The following is a 22,425-nucleotide window of genomic DNA, read 5'->3' on the forward strand; positions in this document are numbered from 1 at the left end:
GATTGGTTGAGAGCTATGTAACTGTCTGTTTTGGTACCCAGATGGGGTAGTGCAGTCTTATTTGAATGAAATGAGCAGTTAATGCCTTTTCCTCTTTTAGTTCTGGTAGGTTGTTTTATTCGCTCTAATTAATACTCATGCTTTCAGAAGTGTCTTTAGTGTTGTAGTGGATGTTTTTGTTTATATGCTCCTTAATGTATTTTATTTAAGTGCAGAGTTTCAAATGGATTTGGCATCAACTGTTGGGGAAAAGCCTTTTTTGTAGGATCTTGGTGTCCTCTGAGGAGTTTATGATGCCATGAAGTTGACAGTCATCTGTAAGTTGTTCAGCCATAAACTCTTTTAACATTTGGTCTGATCTCCGAGAAGTAAATGCCAAAGAGGAGTCTCAAAACTAATGATGGGTCATTAGTTTCATAGGTGATTACTAGGCTAACAACCACAAGGGCCTTTTTAAGCCTAGCCATGCGTCCCAAATATCTGACAAGTACTGATACCCTTGATAAGTGTAAGCATGGGCCTGGGAGATGAACCATTTACAGGTTACCTGTTTGCATTAGAGACATAGGTGCCAAACCAGGGATGAATTTCCAGTTTCCCATCCAATTGTCCAAGTTGCACTTGAATTGGGTTAGGGAGGAACTCTGCTTCACATGGATGGGGAGCCTGTTCCATAGACGGGATAGTCTCTGGGATGCATATCTATCTCTCCAGCAGGTCCTATTCATATCACTGGTAAGGTTTAAATCTTTGGAATGGGTAATTCTGCTACTGTTTGTTTTGTGGATATGCAAGAGGTCCATCAGAGTGGGCTCTGACAATGCCCTGTATGCCAGGCATAGATCTCCCCTCAAAAGCCTGTAGGAGACAGAATACAGGGATAGGGCCTTGAGGTGGTCTGCATAGGACATATTACTTACCCCCCTGTTTTTTTTTAGTGAGAAACCTCTGCGGACGTTCCATTTGTTGGATATGCCTGGTTAGGTACATACCAAAGGGTGCATTGTACTCAATGATACGTCTGATGAAAGTCAAATACAGTGGGACAATGACTTCCTTGGACTTAGATGCCATACCTTTGTTTATAAGTTGTGCAATATAGAATGATTTTCTCACCACTGTAGAGTTGTGATGAGCCAAAGGTTAGATTATTATCTATGTGTGTCCCTAAGTCCCTGACTACTGGGTCAACTCTAAGGGGGTGGAGGTAGAGCTGCCCATCCTAATTTCTTGGGTTCTGCTTGTGAGCCATTTTGCTATCTGGGTTATATAGGGATTTACATTTAACTGGGAGAGTTTATCAGTAATATCTGAATGTAAGACAGTGTCAAACACCTTTGCAAGGCCTAGATCTGCAATATGTACCAACTTTCCCTCATCCATTGCTACAATAGCTTTCTTGAAGAAGATGATCAGGTTAAATAGACAGGACCTGCCCTTGACAAATCTGTACAGGCTTGGATTGCTTATGGTAACCAGAATGTATACCTTTAAGTGGGAGTGCACCTCAATGACATCAGTCATGGAGTATGGATGGCACTTGCTACTGCACATCCTGGCTCAAGAGTGGTAGCCCCTTTCTTTACAACTGACAGTACTTACTAGGTTATCAATCTGTGAGGCTTTTGAGAAACCTAACCTTACATTCCTATGATAGTATACTGGCCCTTGGGTTTTATGTATAAATAACCCAAAGGCCAAAAGGCAGGCAGAGCAAGGCTATGTTGGACGTTTACTTGTTGCCCCATACATGACAGACATGCGTGCTAAGCCAGATGTGAGTTTGTCTTTTTCCCATCCATTCATCCAAATTACTTTTGAATACTCTAAAATAAGTACTTTGCTTTATGTGGAGTATGTACCCCTCAAACATGTCCTATTTATGTTGTAAAAGAGATTGAGATTCCTTGAACGGGTCTTTTACACTAATATTGGATGTTGGGATGTGCGAATGTGTAATAAGTCAGAAAGTATGGGCTCTGTTGAGGGTCTTTACATAAGTCAGAGGTTGCTTTTTAGGAGTCTGCATGATACTGAGAAGAGGGACAAGGCTTTGAAGTGGTCTGCATCATTTTTATGGTTTAGGCCTATGATTTTTTTAGTGAGAAAGTTTTGTGGTCTTTCCAGCTGTGACAAGTGTTTTGACAGGTACATACCGAAAGGGGCTTATATTCAATGACTGGCATAATGAGAGCAATGACTGGCATAACGAGAGCCAAGTACAGTGGAATTATTACTTCCCTGGACTTGGATGCAATATCTTTAGCTATAAGCTGTGTGATGAAAAAGGACTTCCTTATGCTAGTGGTTATGTGGTAATCAAAGGACAGTTTGTTGCCTGTGTAGGTTCCTAGATCCTTGACTATAGCATCAACTTTTGGGGGGAGGGTGGTGGTATCATTGTGGTAGTTACAAGGGAACATGCCAGAAGACACTATTATATATTTCTTGTTGTTGTGTTGTGTTTTAGTCCATGGATTTGGCACCAGCTATTTGTTTGGGGAAGGCCTTTCTGGAGGATCTTGGTGTCCTCTGGGAAGTTTACGATGGCACCAAGTTTACAGTACTCTGCAAGTTTTGTTCAGCCACAAACTCATAACATTTGCTTTGATCTCTGGGAAGTAAAATATTGTTAAACAAAATCTTCCAGATCTTTATCACCTTTACTACCCTCCTAATTTCCAAATTTCCACGGGAATACCTCCGATTCCTGGAGAGTTTCCTATTGATTGATTGAATGATTGTTCATCACCATTTTTATCTCATCCTCTCCCATCTTAGCCATTATTTCTTGAGCCTCATCTTCCTCTAAGCTTAGCATATTTAAGTCTTCCATAAATGTTTCCATTTGCGTCTTTTCTTGGTTCCCCCAAAATATTTACCATAAATATTGTTAAAAATTCTTAACAATGAATGTGTGATGGAACTTTATGCTCGTCATATAAATGTACAGTTATATGACAGTCCTTATAGTGGCTCGGTATTATTTTAATTAATTGATCATGTCTGATTTATTTACAGTCATGATCAAATCTGAATATGGTCTGCTGTTTTTTTCTGTCAGTTCCACTCAGATGAACGGCATTATCAGTTTGGGTTAGCTCGTCCTCAAAACTTGAAGAATTTTTGGTAGACTCAGTACCAGGCATTTGATGAAATCCTTTTCCTCTCCTGTAAAGCAAAATGATTATTTGCTGATTTATCATAGTAGAATTCTTGTTTTTGTTGTCTTTCTTTTGAAATTCTTGTTACAGTTTGCTTATCCTCTGGTACGAGTAAAGAAAATTACATGATCAATTTTGACTTGAGATTACTTATACGTAGCTGTGTTCATGACAGTTCTGTAATGGTGTGTTTCTGTACTTGAGAATGGTTAACTAATATGCTGATTCAGGGTACATAAATTGCTTTTAAGACTTTTTCAGGTTGAACCATTCTTCCCGCCTGTCCATTGGACTGAGAATATCTAGGACTTGGTGTAATACATCTAAATTTCTGTTAGGCAAAATTATGAAACTCCTGACTCTCAAACTGAGTATCATTGTCTGATAAAGCTTCTAGTATTCAGTGCCTTCCAAAGGTGGAGTCCAGGATGGTAATTACTGAGTGACTTACTTTTATTGATAGGTTTGAAACTGGCTCCTTAATAATAAACAATTATTTGGAAGAATACAGTGATGGTATAAATTTCTTTGCAGTTTCAATATCAGAATATGGACCCTTATAGTATTACACTTGAACAGATAGATTGCTAAAGGTACCACAGCTTGTGGTTAGATCAGTTGCTTTTAAACTTGCATGCATGATTGACTGTTGAAAAAAATCACAAATCATTTAAAAGAGATTAGTTAGTGTATTGACTATGGAAGCTCAGCTATCCACTTGCTTAAATATGTTATATCTAGACTTGAATATACTCCTCTCATATTGTTGCTCTTTGTTCACTGAATAACATGGCAGTTATATAAATGGATCAGAATTTTATCTCCTTGTCTCCTGATAGAGGACACCACTGTTGCTGTCCAAACCCAATTGGCTAGAACTTTTTTAACACTAAACATGTTGATGTTTAACCTACAGTACTTAATTGTGGCTACTGTCCATCTTTGATGAAGAGAATCCAAATAATAAATTCATTGTGTTCACTGAAATCAAATGCGCACAGAATAGTGACTTTGCAGAGGCCATTGGTCAACTTTCATTCAGCAAAATTGCGTTCTACATAACTGTATGAGCATCATGGAACAGCTTATCCATGAAAGTGCAGATTATAAACAAATTTACTGTGTTTAGAGAAAAGCTTATTGAACACATGAAAAAATCCACAAGTGCACCTGTTTTCAAGATGAAAGATGGCTTACTTCACTTCTTACTGTATTCCATCATTATCTTCATAACATACTTGTTTGGTTCAGTGGACTGCAAAATTATTACCATTCAAGCTGTATTAAGTGCTAATTGCTTTGAGCTATACTTTAGAACTGTTTGTCTTTCATGTTTTCCTTTTATTTTAGTGTATGCTGTTTTATCATTTTCTTACATAAGTAATTCCTTTTTGTATTTTTATATAAATTGTTACTGCTTTTTTGGCTTGGGTCATGACTGAGAATAGTCCACAGGCCAGACCACTTACCTGGTATTCCATCCATTCATAATTCCCTTTCTCCCATTTTTGCACAGGGGGTCAGAGTGCCACATCAACTGTGACCATCATCTAGAGCCAATGTTCACCATGCCTGGTGGCTAGCCCTGCCATGGTTGTTCTTTTATACCACACACACACTCATATGCACAGTTAAACCTATAGCCAATTTACAGTGTCCAGTCTACCTACTACATGTCTTTGTAATGTGAGTGGAAATCAGAGCACCTGGAAAAGACCCACACAAACACAAGGAGAATATGCAGACTCCATTTAGAAGGCACTCCAGCCGAGAAATTAACTGAAAACACTTAACTGGTAATAAAGATGAACTATATACTTAAAACTATAATGCTTCAGGGAATTTAGAAAGATAGTCCATATATAGAAGAAGATGGTGTATGTTTATACAGAAACAATTCTTCTACTTTCAGACAAGGTAGTGAAGGCATGTCATGGGGTATGGTTTCTTTTTCTGGGTTTATCCTAAACATGTCACAGACTTCACAATTTTGTACTAGCTGCTGTGTTTGTGCACTCATATTGGAACAGTATATGATATCACTTGCTCTTTCCTTGCATTTACTTATGTCAGGGTGTGATTGATATATCTTAGACAACATACTTTCACGGATTCATATTAATTCATTAATGGACAGTTCTGAAAGTGTTTATTCAATGAATCTAAATCTCTCAATACCACTTTTAATAATCTGCAAAATAATTATTTGTAGTCCACACTACCATAGTTATTTATATAACTCATACATGCACACAAAATTGTGGGGAAAAGGGCAATGTCTATGACCACTGAAAGTGTTCAGTGATACTGACTCAGTTAATCGGCACTCACAGACTTATCTATTAAACAGTTCACAGGTTCCCACTTTTACACAGTTGCGTAGAAATGATTATTCTATCACCTTTAAGTAGCAAAACTTTAATACATGATAGTTCATCTCTGTATGGGAAATATGATTTGATAAGATGACATAGCGATTTCACACCATCAGACCACCCTATCATAATGACATTGTGAATCACTTTAAAAGCTAAGTCAACTCTTGTATAGATTTCTAGCTCCTGTAGTTTCTCTGCTGTCATCAGCAGTTCTGATACCATCCATAGCACTTGTAGTTCTTTCTTCAGTAAATCCTGTCTAACTTATTTAGATGTGCTCTATTCAAATTGTGAGCTATGTACTTGAGTTTAATAGGTCTGTACTGCACTTATAGGTCATATTTCTGTAAGTGTAGTAACTTTTTTTGTAGTATATCTGGAGATGTCCTTACATTCACTGCTGCAGTATTCTTAACTATATGGGATTCCCTGCCGTGGAAGCCTGACATCAGTCCAGTCTTCCAAAGACTTCTGAATTTAAAAGGTATGCAAAACATCACCATATGCTCTTTATGTAACATAGGGCATAAAGGTGATATTCAAGCCTACCAAAACAGAACTTCTTTGCCAGAATGTATCTTTTACACTGTTGGTCTGTTTCCCTCTGTCCATTTTCTGCCAGTTGAATGCATTCACATTCTCCATTGACTTCCTACGCCTGTTTGCTGTTTTTGCAAGTTAAGTGCCCATTGTGGATTTTGTTTTTTTCTTGTTTTTTTGTGTTCTTTGGGGTTAATGTCATCCAAGAAGAGTAAATGCCAGTATGGGAGACAGATTCCCCATAGAGACCACAACAATAACTGTCTTTTTTGCTTAGGTGCTTCTCATGATGATACATCTTGTTCTGTTTGTCAGACGTTTGTTCCAAAAACCCTTCACAGTTGACTTTCTTCCCTTTCCTTGTATCTTGAGATTCAGCATCTTGAGCTTCTCACTAAAGATACTATGGAAGGAGTCTTCCATCTGAGAGTCAATTGTTAGGGGAGAAGAAGGTGAAAAAGGTAGAACCGGAATCTTTTGATGTCCAGCCTCTGCCAGGTGTTTCTCCTGATGTTGTTCCAAACTCGGAGGCTCACCCAGCTGTGTTGTTGGATTTCTCTGCCATGACCGTGTTCGAGGCCGGTAAGGATCTGGCTGGCAGCATGTCCAAAAAGGCTTTGCAGGCGTCCAGCTCAGACATTCAGAGAGAACCATGGTTGATTTTTTCTGAGGGGCATAGGGTAGTTCCTCAGTTTTTAGTTGGGGAAGAAGTTATTGCTCAACTGTCGTCCTGGATCTGAACCTTCACAGGATGTTCCCTTAAAAAAGAAGCAAGAAATTAAACATGTTTCTTCTGTTCCTAAGGATCCACAAAGTGAGAGGCCGGCTTTTACTCAGGGTTATTTTCAGTTTACTATCAAAATTCAGAAACCCACTCAGATGAGTAGCATAACATCGAAAACATAGCTTCAAAGTTTCTTAAAATCAAAACTTACTGTACTGAAGCTTGAATATTGATTTCCAGACAGCAAATGCAGTTCAATGAGCACATTTTCAAAACAGCAAATACCAAACACTTGGCTTCAACATGGTTTGAGATTGGGATGGAAAAACATTTTAATTTTCATCATTGTTTTTTGACATGATGAATCGACCGAGTGCATTTTCAAATTTTGATAGTAAACCATTATTTTATGCCTTAATGAATCTAAAGCCTCCTCATGGGGTTTCAGTTCCTGCTCTCCTTGGTTCTCTACTCTTCTTAAAAGACCTAAAAACCAGGATTCGTCTGAGGATGAATTGGATTCTGCTGATGAATCCCTAACTTATTCTACTCATATTGCTTATCATTTGGACTATAGGTTGGAAGAGGAAGAATCCATTAATCCTGATGTTCCTTTGGAGGATATTTCCTTTGGAGACACACTCTCTAGGATGATGGATTTTTTAAGTGGGATTGTACTCAGGTCTCTGATATCCATAAGAGGTACTATGAGTTGTTGCAGTTAGACGTAACTAAACCCGAGGCTATTCCTCCTGTCTTGGCTGCTTTACTGGATTCTTTCTGCAATACCTTTCAATTGCCTGATTCTCTCTCCCCTGCTGTCAAGAAGCCTAATAGGTTTTAAAGGGTTTCTGAAGATTGTTCTTTTTTATACAAATGCGCTGCTGCTGACTCCTCAGTAGTGCCCGTTGCCTCTGATACGCCATCTCAATTGCTTCCTTTGCCCAAGTTATTGTCTTCTGACAAGGAGAGCAGAACTATGGACAGGCTGGGCAAAAAGATTTACACTACCTGACATCCTGGGAGGATATGATTGACAGACCACAATGCTTTGCCAGAGATGGCATTCATCTGTCTACCCTGGGCTTCAGGCTTCTGGGAAAGGCTTTTGCCTCCCCCATAGTGCCTTTTTAGGCAAAGTCATGAGGGCAAAATTACCAATGTGAAAAATTCTTCTAAACGAAATGTAAACGTCATGCTGCTAAAAGCTATGAGTCTTAACATGAAACTGCACTCATTGCAAGCATTCCTTGCCCTGAAAGATGCTGACATTTGTGCAGTCACTGAAACCTGGCTGAAAGCTGCGGCAAGCACCCCAGCCTTACCAGGTTACTTGTCCTACTGTACTTTCAGACCCCAAAAAGAGGGCTACAAAGCCAAAGGAGGTGGAGTTTCAATATTTATCAAAGACATAATCACCTCCAGGCTAGTCAAACAGTATGACGCACAGGAGATACTCCAGGTTCAGTTAACTATTGACAAAACACCTATTCAAATCATAGCTAGCTACAGACCCCCTACCATGACTCAGGAAGCCCACTCTACCTATCTGGACTTACTTGAATCCATCAAGATTTAACCCTCTACCCTGATCCTGGGTGACTTTAACTACCCAACCATAGAGTGAAAGACCTATTCTAGCTCAAACATGAACGCCCAGAGATTCTTCAACTTTGTCAATGCATTAAATCAGTTGGTTGACACCCCATAAGAGGTGAAAATATCCTGGACCTGGTACTAACCAACGCAAGTAGCCACTGTAGCACCCTAGAGTGTCATCCTCCTTGGTAAGATCCTACCATAAAGCAATCACTTTCAAAGTCACCATATCTTGTGACCCCCCCCCCCCCCTTGCTAGGGTTGAACAAAAACACTTTTCCAAAGCTGACTACAGTCTCCTGAGAGCAGGTATAAGCAGCTTCACAGCCACCATCCCTTCAGTTGAATCAAGCACTAATGTCCAAGCCTACACCAAAAAACTATATGAGCACGTATATAGCTGCATGGACTCAGCAATACCTGACAGGACAAAATCATTTTCCTCAAGGAAGAGTAAACCGATCTGATGGACAGTAGCAATAAACAGACTCTATAATAAAAGGAAAAAATTGCTGTCTAGGACCAAGAAGGAGCAGGCGCCAAGTTGGAAGCAATCTCTTCTTTGTCTGAGCAAGTGAATAAGGTCACTGGTGAAATCCTCTAAGTCTAACTTCAAGTCCAAATTGGCCACATCCACAAAGGGCAATCACAAGGCCTTCTTCACATATGTCCACAATCTCAAAGGCAACTACCAAATCTGCTCTGAATTGTTGGTCAAGAATACCACTTACACAAATGCTATAGATATAGCCAGCCTGCTGGCAGACAAGTTCAGTGAAAACTTCAACCCCCCCATTGCCCTCATCAGTAAACCAGGGCATCTCCAGCACCTGTCCCCTCCCCTCATCAACAGGGAGCAGGGTTATTAATGCCCTCTCAAAGGCAAAAAATACAGCTTCCATGGGACGTGAAAACATCCCTGGCTGTGTCCTACATAAACTCAGGCAAGAGCTCTCCGCACCACTAGACACCCTATTCAATCAAAGCCTATGCACCAGCTTTGTCCCAGCAGAATGCAGGGCAGCCACTGTCAGCCCTCTGCACAAAGGTGGAGCATCCACCAACCCAGGCAATTATAGGCCCTTCAGCTTAACTAACCTGATCTGCAAGGCCATGAAATGCATTATCATGGACCTTATAAACAAGGACATGGCAACCTCCAAACTCTTGATTCCACACAGTTTGGTTTTGTCAAAGGGAGACCATGCCTGTTAAACTTGGTCTCCTTCTTTGAAACAGTCACCAAAGCCATGGATGAGGGCAAGACAGTGCAAACCACCTACCTTGACCTAGCCAAAGCCTTTGACACTATTCCCCACTCGGGCATAATAGATAAACTCTCCCAGCTAGGCATCAACCCATCTGTTACCAGATGGGTAACTAACTGTCTCACTGATAGAACCCACTCAGTCAAAATAGGGGAAGCCACCTCTAGTAGTATACTCATAACAAGAGGCATACTCCAAGGATTGGTCTTGAGGCCTCTACTGTTTGGGATATACTTTTCTGATGTGCAAGCCAAAACCAGTGGTCTGTGGCTGACCAGGTTTGTAAATGACTGCAAGCTGGGAGCTGTCATTAATTCCCCAGTGATGTAAACAGAAAAAAAGTTGCTGTATTAGGGTAGTCTGCATCATTAAGATGTTTCTGATATTGTTGTTTTTGTTGCTTATGAATGATATGTATGTGCTTTTAAGTAAATATTATTTATACTGTTTTTTCTGGTTTTGTGCTGCTATTATGAATGTAATACATGCTGATTTAAGAAAATGAAAATTTAGTGCCATCATGTCCATGAATGGATTTGATAGGCTGTTTTAAATAGTTTTAGGGTGTGTTTTGATATTTAAATTATACTTTGGCTTGTTTGGAGAGATGGTCTGATGAAGCAAATGTTATATTTGTGGAAGTGCTTAGCTGGATTCTAATAAAATGTTTTAACAAGAGACTGGGGTATTTGTCTAAGTTCCAGAAGTAACTGCCTGCCTTATGCTGCCTGAGTATTTTTCTCTGATTTTATGTTGTTTTTATGCTCCTTTGGCAGTAGTTGTTTTAGTGGAAGTTTTTCTGCTTACTTCATACATTTTTGTTCCACTATACGAATATGGCAGAGGGATTTTCCAGTAGCAGTGAGACTAATGGTGAACGTCATGGGAATGGTTGGAATCAAAGAGTTAACCTTATTAAGGTTAATAGTAATCCACTACTGGCAGAAGTGGTCCCTACACAAGATGCTGAGGAGTGGTTGAATTTGGATGATTTTAGAAATCTCCAGGAGATTATACGGAATATGGAGAATAATTTATACCAACTGAAGTGTTTGCAGTATCAACAGTTACATTTGGAGGCTTGTACTGCAATGAAGATAATACCATGTGGCTTACTCGTTTTTACTATGCCTACATATTCTGAGTCATACCCTGAACTTTTAGCCAAATGGCAAAAGATTAATTTAGAGACTAGCTTTGCTTATATGAAGCTATTAATTGATTAGTTTAGCCCCATAGAAGAAGAACTGTGTCTTAATGTGCAAGAGCAATATGGCAAAGTTTGTCATCTTATTGGAACAGAAGCTGCTGACGTTCGTTTTTGTGTGACATTGCAGACCATATTAATTTCTATGAAAATAAGCTGTTGCAACAAAAAAGAAACAAAATACAAAGAGATGTTAAGAACTTTGAAGGGGGCTTTGTATGGCAACAGCCAACGATACAGAGGCTATGCTATCCCCTAATACCCAAAATACTTCCGTATACAAAACTCCAATTGCAGATGTAAGTAAGGAGAAGAATCCGCCAGTGAAAGAGAGAGGGGCGGGCCTAGAGCCAGTAGTGAGACCGAAAGTCATGGCATCCACCAGAAAGTTGTTTTTTCCCTGCCATTACCAAGTTGACCAAAGAGGAAGCAGTAATAGATTCGATAGACCAATGAGGAACAAAACAAAAGGAAGATACCAACTCAGGAGGGGAATACACTGAAGAAAATTTGGGAACCAGTGAACAAGAACAGATTTGGAACATTTCAAATAGGTGTTTTAATGACGCTGAACTTTCTGTTCTGAGTAAGGGTTTATCCTTTATCCCCTCTCAGACATTGGAACTATCTAATGTTCTAATTGATTTGAAGCTGTTTATGCGTAATGTACAACTTAAGTTGATGTTTAATAGCCAACGCTCTAGCGAAAGTCAATTTTTATTCAGAAAAACCTAGCAGGTTTAATCCTCGATGTCATCCTGTACCGGATGTATTTTATTAACTATGTGAAAAATAGATTTATGATTATTTTGACAAGGGGAAAGTGAATATGAAAAATAGATTTGAAAATCTTACATCAGTTGAGCGACAAGCCTTGAAAGCACTTGAAATTGATAATGTCATAATAATTTGGCCAGCAGATAAGGGTGGATTGATTGTGATAATGGACAGGAAATATTATTATGAAACCATTAATACAATGTTACAGGATGCTAATGTATATAAATGTATTGATCTGAACGTAATTGAGAAATTGCAGCAAAATGTTTTAGCCTCTTTAGCTGACTGTATGAAAAGCTTTATTATTACTAAGGAACTATTCAACTATTTGATTGTTGAATATCCTGTCATTCCCACCCTACAAGGCTTACCCAAAATTCATACAAATCCTGCCATACATCCATTTAGACCTATAGTTACGTGTAGTGGGTGGCTCACTGAGCCCCTTTTGATATATATTGACAAAGTTGAAACTGGTATTACAGCCTTATGACTATATGTTGTATGATAATAAGCAGTTCTTGCAGGAGTTGTATAGTTGTACAAGAGATGCTTCTATGGAAGTTAATGAAGTAAAATTCATGGTAACACTTGAAGTAAATTCTCTCTTTACTGACATTCCCAATGATTTGGGAATATTAATGGTGAAAATTTTTTTGACATGGAATAGTACCTGTACTGAACAACATATAGATTTGATTTATCTGTTAGAGTTTGTATTAGAAAATAATGTTTTCCTATTTGATGATAAGTATTACATACAGACCTCTGGCATAGCTATGGGCACACCGTGTGCCAATAGCTATGTCAGTACAATCATGGCAGAACGGGAAATGGGTGTTCTTTTTATACATGAATCTGCTAGGTGTCATCTTTACTTTTTTCGATGTTTTGTTGATGATCTTTTTTTCTTGTGGTGTGGTACTGAGCCTCAATTATTAGAATATATCCAATATTTAAATGAGAGTAGTCATTTTCTCGAGTTCACAGGTAGATATTCGAACAATGACATTGAATTTTTAGATGTTAAAATCACTAGGGATATTGAAGGACAGTTTCATACGAGTAGGTTTAGGAAGGAGTGTCAACATGTAACATACGTGCACAGAACCAGTATGCATCATCAGCACAATTTTAAAAATATTTTAAAAAGACAAGCTATGAGATGCTCTAGGCTGACTGACAGAGAAGTTGACTTTGAAAATGAACTGTGTTAGTTAAATGCTGATTTTCTGCAGTGGGGTTATAAAAAGAAGGATGTAGAAGTGGCCTGTAAACAAGAGAAAGAATTACAAATGAATGAGGCCATTCCATATTTATCAGGACACAAATATGAAAAAAAAGCATAAGAGGGGATTAGGTAATGTAGCATTTACCTCTACTTACAGCAATGATAACAAGAATTTGAGAGCAATACTAGAAAAGAACTGGCATGTACTTCAGGTGGATAGCCAGATATCAAGTTTGGTAGGCTATAAACCATTTATAGTATATAGAAACACTAAATCACCAATTATGCTACCCTAAGAGAGCTGCTGGTAATATACCTATTCCTGTAGGTAAAGGAACAAGGAAATGTAATAATTGTGCATATTGTGGTTATATAAATGAGCAAATATGATTTAAACACTGACACAGAGATGTCGTATGAACTAAAAGTAGATGCTGACTGTAATAGTAAGAATCTTGCAACACATTGGGAGGATGGCATAATGGTTAAGGTGTTTACCTTACAGATGCAAGATGCAGGGTTTGATTGTCACATGGGGTAATTGGCTAGGCTTGAAATGGCTCACAAGGGCAGTTAGTCTAGTTCTAACCTATAATATACCTTGCTCAGTGCATATGTTGTAGTTCCTTTTATGTAGGGAAGACAAATAGATGCCTTAGGGAGCGTATAAGAGATCATGTATACTGCACCAGAAAAGAACACACATATAGTGCATTGGCAAAACATACGTTGGAGCAAGGCACACAACATCAGTTTAGATTTAATGTTCTTGAATTAGTTAAGGAACATGCTAGGATGGGGAACTTGTCCAATAGAACGGAAGAGAGAGAGTTGAAGTGGATAGTGAATTTAAAAGCACATTTGGGAATAGGTTTAAATGAACATATTGTGATCACCCCAGCCCTCATAAATAGAAAATTACATAAATAGTATATAAATGAAATACAACTTATAAGTTGCTGTATTAGGGTAGTCTGCATCATTAAGATGTTTCTGATATTGTTGTTTTTGTTGCTTATGAATATGTATGTGCTTTTAAGGAAATATTATTTATACTGTTTTTTCTGGTTTTGTGTTGCTATTATGAATATAATACATGCTGCTTTAAGAAAATGAAAATTCAGTGACATCATGCACATGAATGGTTTTGATAGGCTGTTTTAAATAGTTTTAGAGTGTGTTTTGATATTTAAATGATACTTTGGCTTGTTTGGAGAGATGGTCTGATGAAGCAAATTTTATATTTGTGAAAGCGCTTGCCTGGATTCTAATAAAATGTTTTAACAAGACTCTATGCTATTTGCCTAAGTTCCTGAAGTGACTGCCTGCCTTATACTGCCTGAGTATTTTTCTCTGATTTTTTTTTTTCCCCAGTGATGTGAACATCCTCCAAGAGGGTCTTACCTAAACAAATGACTGGTGCCAGAAACATGGCCTCAGGCTGAATACCAAAAAAATGCATCATCATCTCCTTTGGGGAGAGTGATGTCCCCACAAATTATCACATTAATAACAATGTCCTAAGCACGTAATCAGACATGAGGGATTTTAGCACCCATGCTGATAGCAACCTGACTTTTGACCACTATGTTGCTTCTATTGTATGGAAAGCTTTCTACATGACCCATCTCATAAGTAAGGGTATTTCATCCAGGGACAAGGAGGTCATAACATCCCTGTATTCCTCCCCTTATAAGGCCCATTATTGAGTACAATGCCCCATTCTGCATGTACCTCGCAAAGCACATGCAGCAGCTGGAGATATCCCAGAGGTTCCTCACCAGAAGAATCCAGGGCCTCAAAAATCTACCATGCACAGATAGGCTAAAAGCCCTATCCATCTGCTCGGTTTTATACAGACTCTTCAGAGGTGACCTCTGTCTGGCATACAAGATGATCTTGGACCCTGCCTTGATGGGACTGCCGCATATCCACAAATTAAGCTCCACTTGAGTAACCCACATGCGCAGCCTCAACCTGGTCTGTGACATCAATAAGACTTGTTGGCGGGACAGATTTGTGTCCCGGAGATTCCCCTGTCTGTGGAATAGACTCCCTCTCCATGTCAAGCAGATAGCAGAGTACCTCTTTACCCCTTTTTAAGTGCAGCGTGGATAACTGGATGGGAAACAGAAAATACATCTCTGAGATTCCAACCGTGTCTCTGCTGGACAGGGATATTGGGTGCTGACTTGTCTAAATGTGGGCTAAACTCTTGGCTAGGCTTATAAGGACCTCAGGGCCAATAGCCTAGTAACTTCCTATGAACAGTAAAGGCAAGGACATCTACTGTTATGGTAAAAGTTTACACAACTGTACTATGTCCTTACTTTCACTGCTGCAGTATTCTTAACTATATGGGAGAATGCCAAAGCTCATGAGGAAACTTGGGAGGAAGAAGGGGCAGAAGAGTCCGCTAAAAAACATGAAGAACTGAACTAGCAAAACCAGCCTTAGCTCTAGAGATACCATTCAACTTGTAGTGCTTGGGGAAGGTATGCACAGAGTTCCAGGTAGCTGCATCAAGAATAGAATTAGTATCTAAGTCTTTGAAAAAAGCAACAAAAGAAGCCACAGCTCTAGTAGAATGAGGCTTAATTGAAAAAGTAAGGCTCTTGCCATGAAAAGTGTAACAAAAGGAAATAGCCTTAGAAAGCCAAGAAGAAATCATTTGCTTGGATACAGCAAGCCCCAAAGACCTAGGATGAAATGAAACAAATAACCAATCAGATTTTCTAATAGCCTTTGTCATATCCAAATAAACTCTAAGTTGCCTATGCATGTCCAAAGTATACATCACCCTCTCACTGTCAGTTTGTGGAGGGGGGAAAAAGTAGGCAAATTAATAGACTGATTAAGTGATAGCTTATTAACCACCTTCAGCATAAAAGAAGGGTTACTCTGCAAGGAGACTCTGTCCTCATGAAAAATCAAAAAAGGAGAACAAGCCATAAGGACCTGCAACTCAGACACCCACCTGGCAGAAGTAAGTGCTAACAAAATAACAGTCTTCCAGGTACAATGTTGCAAGGAACCTGAAGCAGCAGGCTCAAAAGGAGCATGAGTCAACTTCTCCAAAACAAAAGTAAGATTCCAGGGAGGAGGAACAGGCTTACTGGGAGGTCTAATATTAAGGACACCTTTTTTGATTTTTCACTGTCCAAGATGCAAAATCCTTTACTAATGCATTCTACGGGCAGCTACAAGAATGGATGGATCGTGCCATCCCAAGCAAAACCAAAAGTCACTCCTCCAAGAAAAGGAAACCAGTCTGGTGGACTCCTGCCATAAACAAGCTATACAATAGAAGGAGGAAACTAGTACAGAAAAGAGTAAAATCCCAAGAAGGGAAGACATCCCTGATCAGTATCAGCAAGAAACTACGACCCCTCATAAAATCATCCAAGGCGAGCTTTGAAAGAAAAATTGCCAAGGACTCTAAAGATAACCACAAGGCATTCTTTAGCTATGTCAAGAATCTAAGTGGCAATGCTCAGATCTGCTCGGAGTTAGTGCAGAATGGCACAAAATACACTGAACCGACCGATATCGCCAACATCCTGGCAGACAGGTACAGCGCAAACTTCACACCCCCCACCCCCAAAAGGGCTCATAATCATACCAGAAGAATGTAGTGTCCCTGAAATCACAGACACTCAGGTTAAAACAGCCCTCTCCAAAGCCAAAAACACAGCATCAATGGGACTGGATGGTGTCCCAGGCTGCGTCCTACAAGAGCTGAAAGACGAACTAACCCTTCACCTAAACACACTGTTCAGACTCAGTCTTTCCACAGGCTACATACCCACAGAGTGGTGCACAGCAATGGTTATTCCGCTCCACAAAGGTCGAGCCACAATAGACCCCGGGAACTATAACCCTATAAGCCTGACTAGCTTGGTCTGCAAGGCCATGGAGAGCATCATAATGGAACTCATTAACAGAGACATTGGGAACCTCCAAACACTGGACCCTACCTAGTTTGGCTTTGTTAAGGGCAGATCATGCCTCCTAAACCTGGTGGACTTCTTTGAGACAGTTACCAAGGCTATAGACGAGGGAAAGGTGGTACACACAGCTTACCTAGACCTTGCTAAGGCCTTCAACACCATTCCCCATTTTGGTATTATAGACAAGCTCACCAGCCTGAACATAAACCCCTACGTCACAAGATGGCTCATGGACAGAACCCACATGGTGAGAGTTGCGGGAGCTAGGTCCGTCTCTAAACCGGTTACAAGTGGTGTTCCCCAGGGCTCAGTCCTAGGACCCCTCCTGTTCAGCATATACTTCTCAGAGGTACAGGCAAGCACAGGAGGACTATGGCTGACCAAGTTCACAGACAACTGCAAACTGGGGGCTATAATTGACTCTCCGGCTGACACAGACATCCTCCAAAAGGGTCTCACTGAGACGGATACCTGGTGTCAAAATCATGGCCTCAAGCTAAATGCCAAAACGTGCATAGTCATCCCCTTTGGGAAAAAACAAAGTACCCACAAACTACCACATAGGTGGTAGTCCCCTAAATACGGAAGATGTAATAAGGGATCTGGGGACCCAAGTAGATAGTAATCTCACCTTTGATAATCATATTGCCAAAGTGGTTAGAAAATCCTTCTACGTGGCCCACCTAATCACAAAAGGGTTCGCATCCAGATCAAAAGAGGTCATTGTGCCCCTCTAGTCATCACTCATCAGACCCATCTTAGAGTACAATGTCCCATTTGGGATGTACCTTACAAGACACCTGCAACAGCTGGAAAGACCACAGAAGTACCTCACCAAGAGGATCAATGGCCTCAAACAGATGCCCTATGCAGCTCGACTGAAGAAACTCCAGTTGTACTCGGTTGCATACCGCCTACTCAGAGGTGATCTCTGCCTGACATACAAGGCCATGTCCAACCCAGAATTGATGGACATGCTCCACCTAAAGAAAACCTTATCCCCTCAAGCTACACGCTCTAGGGATGTAAACCTCACCACAACAATAAATAGGACATGCTGGAGGGATATATTCCTGTCCCAGAGACTTCCCATGCTTTGGAACAAGATCCAAATCTACATTAGGCAGAGCTCCTCACTAACACTCTTCAAAAGAAACCTTGACGAGTGGATGGGAAACAGAAAGTTTATCTGGGGGATCACTTCAGTGGCTTTGCTGGACAGGGGCACAGGGAATTAATCTAAGGGGGCAGCGAAAGCCAACACATTCTGGCTAGGCTTATAAATGCCTTCAGGCAGATAGCCTAGTACCCACCTATGAACCTATAAAAAATTGTTTCACCTCAAATCTAGCAGCTAAAGGAGGAGAAAAAGGCAGATGGGCAGGCATAGCTTATAGCTGGGCCTTACTAAAAGAATAGGCCAAACCAGAATTGAGCAACTCACACAAATAACAGAGAACCAAAGCAGCATCCACAGCAAGTGGGTCCAGGTTATGAGAAAGACACCAAAAAGAAAACCTCTTCCATTTGCATAAGTAGGATTTCCTAGTCATAGGTTTCCTGGCCTCCTTCAGGAGTTGCAGCACATTCTCAGAAAAAAAGGTGTCTATGAGGAATCAAGATCCTATCACCCACAGTGTCAGTTGAAGTGTGGACAGGTGGAGATGGATAAGAGAACCCTTGTCTCGTGTGATTAGATCCACCCTGTGCCTGCCCCTGTGGGAGTGGTTACTGACTTGAAACTGTAGTTTTATTGGCCATTTTGGGTCAATTCCAAAACTCCTTCATCTTCCTCTATTAAAACCTGGTTGCCTTGTGGTTTTGGCATCTTTTCAGGCTTGTTGGCTGTTGGTGAAGCACCCACCAAGAGGAGAAAACGCTGAGAGAAGAAAGGAGCCACTTTTGAGACTTTAAGTATTTTTCCTCTGTTTATTTGCTAAGTTTTTCAGCATAGCCGCCTATTTTGAGCATTATCTGGCTTGTTAAATTTGATTTCTGCATTAGTAACTGTATTTAGAGCACAACCTAGAGCTGTTTACTGAATTTCCTGTTTGCACTTATTTTTAAAATCGTTTTTTTCTCAAAACTTGCATTTTATCTGTCTTTGGCCTAGCACTCTTGTGTGGGGTCATTTACTGCACTGTTATAACTTGTTGATACTTGTTAACCTCTGCTATCTCTGCAAAACAAAAAAACAAAAAAAATCTTGCTTTTTTCCCACTTTTCTGAGATTTAAAAAAGTTCAGTTACAGGCTTGCTGTTCTTGAACTGTTTGTAAGTTTCTGTGAGGCCATTTTTTGCTTGGGCTAAAGGAAAGTCTCTCTGTTGATCAGTGGCAGTGAAAAACATTGAGCAGCCTGCCTGCCACTGTGGGAGTGGTTACTGACTTGAAACTGTAGTTTTATTGGCCATTTTGGGTCAATTCCAAAACTCCTTCATCTTCCTCTCTTAAAACCCTCTTTTGCGTGTTTTTGAGCATAGCGCAACAACGGGCAGCACCGCCTAATTGGGTTTAAACTATTCCTGGCTCCACAAAGTCTGCTCTTCACTTTTTCCCTTAGAACTGCTCTATCTCTCAATTTAAACACCATATTCTCATTCCAAGGCCCTTCACTGGTCCAATTAAGTAATCCTACAAGTTAGCACTATTAAACCATAAGCACTACTTACTCTTATACTCTCTACGATTACCCTGTCCTCTATTGGTCCATCTTAAATTCAGTTTCCCTGTTACTCTAGCATGTCCAAAGGTCAGTCGATGGTTTCCTCTCCAGTCCAGCTGGTGAATCTGGGAATTTTGAGGCAATGTTACAACTGTCTCATGTACACGGACAACCCTCTCCTCCTCCAAACAGGTTCAAATATATGTGAGAGATGCAACTATTTAGCCAAACTGGAGGCTGAGCTCTCTCATCTCAAAACTGGTGTAACCAGTCAGGAGGAGAAGGTAACCTCACACAACACAATTCCAGTATCACATAGTCCCACCACATCAGCGAACCAAACACATAAATACACAAAAACATACTCGGAGGCTCTAAATAAAAATCTACCTAAGCAACAGAGACCTCCAAAGCAGACATCCAAGCAAACGCTACCTCAAAACAAAACACACACAACACATAACCCACAAAGTCAGTGTGCCATGCAGCCACAGCCCTTAAGGCTGAATAACACACCTGATACTCTTGTTATAGGTGACTCTATTGTCAGACACACTGACATCCCGCTCACCAGGCTGAATAAAGAGAAGGTCACGGTGAGCTGCCTGTCGGGTACTAGGATCCGACACATAATGCAAGCACTCAGGTCACTCCAAAGCAAATACAAATATGACTCAGTCATTGTACATGCTGGTGTGAATGACCTGAGACGTACCTCCCTGGACTACATGAAAAGAGACATAGAGGAGCTCTCTGATCATGTAGCCCAGGCTGGTATGACCCTGACCTTGAGCAGCATCTTACCCAAACCTAGAATGATGCCACAGTACAAAGACAAAATGATCGATTTTAACAATTGGCTAAAATTTTGGTGTCATTCAAAGGGGATCCAGTGTCTGTCAGCCTGGGATGACATGCTCGACAAGCCACGTTGCTTCGCTAGGGACGGCTTGCACCTGTCACCACTGGGCTTTCGGATATTGGCAAAGGCTCTTGCCACCCCCATAGTGCCTTTTTTAGAGGCAAGGCTCAAAAGTCAAACCCACCCCCATAGACAGCACAAGGAACAAGAAACTAAGGGTAATGCTGCTAAATGCCAGAAGTTTTAACCTCAAGATGCACGCACTTGAAGCTCTCCTCAGTATGGAGAACATCGATATCTGTGCAGTGACAGAAACCTGGTTCAAGGCTCCAGAGAGCACCCCAACACTACCAGGCTATACCTCGTATCATGCTTTTCGGCCCCAAAACCCGGACCGAACCACAAAAGGAGGGGGAGTTTCCATATTTATCAAGGATATCCACACCTCCAGGTTACTGGCATTGCACGAAGTATCGGAGACCATCCATGTGCAACTAACAGTGGGCAAGACTGCTTTTCAGTTTATAGCATCCTACAGACCACCCTCTCAAAGTCAGGAATCCCATTCGGCTTTCCTGAAAACATTGGAGAACATGAAGATCTCTCCGAACACCATTATATTGGGCGACTTCAACTACCCAAACATTGACTGGGAGTACTACTCAAGCCCCAGCACCTTAGCCCAAAGATTCCTGGAAATTATAAACTCAAATGCTATGGAACAACTAGTCACCACTCCCACAAGAGGGGACAACATAATAGACCTGATCATTACCAACATGGGGACTCTATGCTCCACACCAGGAGTATATCCCTCATTGGTAAGATCAGATCATAAATTAATTTCACTGGATGTCCACATCCCGACCCCACCCCCAGCCAAGAAAACCACAGTGAAAAACTTCTCAAAACTGAAGTGGAATCCTTCAAGGCCCCAGGGCCAGTGGAAACTACAGCCCAAACTGCAGAATCCTATATAAATGCATTCTACGGACATCTCCAGGAATGCATGGATCATGCTATCCCAAACAAAACCAAGACCCAATCATCCAAAGGCAGGCGTCCAGTCTGGTGGACCCCTGCCATAAATAAACTGTACAACAGAAGGAGGAAGCTACTACATGATAGAGCAAAATCCCTAATAGGGAAGGCATCTCTGATCAGTACTAGCAAAAAATTGCGATCCCTCATAAAATCCTCCAAGGCCAGCTTTGAGAGAAAAATTGCACAGGACACCAAAGACAATCATAAGGCTTTTTTCAGTTATGTTAGAAACCTGGGATGCAACTCCCAGACTTGTTCTGAGTTGATTCTAACCGACAAAAAATACACTGAACCCACAGACATCGCCAATATCCTGGCAGACAGGTTCAGTGCAAACTTCTCCCCCCCCCCCAAAAGAGCAAGTATCTATCCCGGCAGAAGGCTGCCTCCCAAACATCTCAGATGCTCAGGTGAAAGCTGCCCTCTCCAAAGCAAAAAACACTGCTTCCATGGGACCAGATGGCGTCCCAGGTTGCATCCTACATGAACTACAAGAGGAACTAATCCCTCAAATAAAACAGCTATACAATCTCAGCCTCACTACAGGATATGTGCCCACAGAATGGCGTGACAGCAACAGTGGTCCCACTCCACAAAGGTGGAGCCTCTACGGACCCTGGAAACTATCGCCCCATAAGCCTGACTAGCTTAGTCTGCAAGGCTATGGAGAGGATCATCATGGAGCTCATAAACAAAGACATCGGGGACCTACAGACACTAGATCCTACCCAGTTCGGCTTTGTCAAGGGCAGATCCTGCCTTTTGAACCTGGTTGACTTCTTTGAAACAGTCACCAAAGCCATAGATGAAGGGAAGGTAGTCCACACAGCCTATCTGGACCTTGCAAAGGCATTTGACACAATACCCCACTTGGGCATCATAGATAAGCTATCCAGCTTAAATATAAACCCCTATGTCACAAGATGGGTCACAAACTGGCTCAAAGACAGAACCCACAGAGTGAGAGTTGCTGGAGCCATGTCAGACTCGAAACCAGTCACAAGTGACATCCCAC

The sequence above is a fragment of the Protopterus annectens genome, chromosome 1.part0 (genome assembly GCF_019279795.1).
Source record: "Protopterus annectens isolate FY-2018-M chromosome 1.part0, PAN1.0, whole genome shotgun sequence".
NCBI lineage: Eukaryota > Metazoa > Chordata > Ceratodontiformes > Protopteridae > Protopterus > Protopterus annectens.